This window comes from Fukomys damarensis, unplaced genomic scaffold (assembly GCF_012274545.1).
Source record: "Fukomys damarensis isolate Sample0158 unplaced genomic scaffold, DMR_v1.0_HiC HiC_scaffold_19, whole genome shotgun sequence".
In the NCBI taxonomy this organism is placed as follows: domain Eukaryota; kingdom Metazoa; phylum Chordata; class Mammalia; order Rodentia; family Bathyergidae; genus Fukomys; species Fukomys damarensis.
The window spans coordinates 67,434,743-67,436,779 of record NW_022900931.1 but is presented as its reverse complement, the minus strand read 5'-3'; the positions used below and the strand labels follow the sequence as shown (position 1 = coordinate 67,436,779).

Genomic DNA, 2,037 nt, shown 5'->3' with positions numbered 1-2,037 from the left:
AAAAAAAAAAAAAAAAGCCGTATGTCACTTGATGGTTAATTTTAGGTGTCCATGTGATTTGTCAAGGCTTGCCCAGAGAGCTCATAAAACGCGATTTCTGCAGGCATCTGTGAGAGTGTCTCTGGAAGAGATTAGCATTTGATAAAACCTATCCTCATCAGTGTGGGCAGGCACCAGGGTGGGTAACGAATGAGGACCCACCCAGAACAGGAAGGGGCGGGGCCGGGCAGGCTGCCTTCGCTGGACCACCAGCTTCTCCCTCTCACTTCTGCTCTAGAGCCTCTGAGTTACACTGGGTTTAAATCATCGAGTCTCCTGAGTCTCTGCCCTTCGGTTGTGGACTGGACTACACCATGGGCCTTCTGGGCCCCGTGGGACTTCACAATGTCCACACCATGTAGACCGATTCCTCGTAATAAACCACTTTTCTATTCATCTGTGAATGATTCCGTGTCTCCGGAGAAACCCGATATAAACACTCACAGTCACCTCAAGCTGTAAATGTATGGAACCTGAGTGTACTTTGTGATAAAACCACAAAGATTACAAGGGAAGACTGGCAAGCCCGAGCAGAGGAGCTAAGGACCCTGGCAAACTAGAATGTGCAGTATATATTGCCCCGCACCCTGCCTCTGCGAGGTAGGTACTTTTCCACCCAGAGTGCGAGGAGCAGGTGCACCTATCCCGATGGTGGTTTGACCGCGTGGCTTGCTTCGTCCAATGGATGGGGCAGATGGGAGGCAACCAGTGTGCTGGCCTTTTGTTACGCGGTGAGATGCTGGAGCGGAACCGCTTCACTAAACTTCAAGCCATGAACGTGTTGCCGGACACTGAGGTGTTGTCACACAGCACTAGCTAGCTGACACAAGGGCCATCCAACACCATGTACAGCAGGAGCCACGACAGAGCTGAAAAACCCTATCAGTACAGGTGTAGATCAGGGAATGCAACTGGAATGGACCAAAGTTAAGGTCGATAGAAGCTAACAGACTTGAAGAATAAATACTAACTGGCTTCTTGAACTGTGGAAGAAGCTGGGCAGGATGGTGCACACCTGTAATTCTGGCAATCTGGGAGGCTGAGGCAGGAGGATTGCAAATTTGACTCCAGCGTGAGCACTTTAGCGAGACCTTTTGGGGAGACCCTATGTCAAAAAAGGCTAGGGATGTGGCTCAGTGCAAAGGCCCTGAGTTCAACCCCCAGTACAGGGGGGGAAAAAAGTAACAACTAGAACAATACATTCAAAACATGGGTCCAAACAACGGTCCTGAGATGAAGAACATCAATCTGGAAGTTAGCTCTGGCACACATTTTCTCATCCAGTTTTTACAGGGCGCCTCCACAAGGCGCAGGGAGGAGGCCACGAAGTGGGAAAACCACTCAGAACCACATGGGCTGAATGATGACGAGGTCCAGGAGAACCCTGCCAGTGACGCTGCTCGCGGAGGCTTAGTGAAACAACCGGCGACAGTGACACGGATGGCGGGAGGAGGACTGAGGTCACCCCAGGCGGCGAGGCGACGTCGCGAGGAAACCGAGTGGAAACAAAGCTCCCGCGCGAGCCCAGGCGAAAGCCCGGAGGGGGTGCTGGGCCTAGAACCTAAGGCAGAGAGGAGCGGGGGCTGCGGAAGCGGAAGCGCGACCCGAGAAACTCCGGACCAGGAAGCGCCCAGGGCTTCGGAACCGAGCGGCTGGGACGCTGAGGGCCGTAGCACCTGCGCACTGGTCGGTCTGGGGTTTATTCGAGGAGAGACCGTTGGCAACAACGGGCTGAGACGTTCTGAAGCCGGCGGTTTCTGGGGCGCGGGCACCGGCGCGCAGGCGCACTGCGCGGAAGCGCGACCCGAGAAACTCCGGACCAGGAAGCGCCCAGGGCTTCGGAACCGAGCGGCTGGGACGCTGAGGGCCGTAGCACCTGCGCACTGGTCGGTCTGGGGTTTATTCGAGGAGAGACCGTTGGCAACAACGGGCTGAGACGTTCTGAAGCCGGCGGTTTCTGGGGCGCGGGCACCGGCGCGCAGGCGCACTGCGCACTGC

General features: G+C 55.6%; 1 protein-coding gene across 4 annotated transcripts in view; it reads left to right on the top strand.

Annotated features, from left to right (window-relative positions):
* The first annotated feature begins 1,877 nt into the window (after nucleotides 1–1,877).
* Nucleotides 1,878–2,037, top strand: part of Ppp6r1 (protein phosphatase 6 regulatory subunit 1) — a 21,587-nt gene continuing 21,427 nt past the window's right edge. For 2 of the 4 annotated variants that reach the window (XM_010616929.3, XM_010616927.3), the window contains exon 1: nucleotides 1,878–1,925. The gene's annotated coding sequence lies outside the window, so the exon portion shown is untranslated. The remainder of the gene's footprint in view (nucleotides 1,926–2,037) is intronic. The other 2 variants (XR_004518045.1, XM_010616928.3) reach the window with 1 other exon arrangement.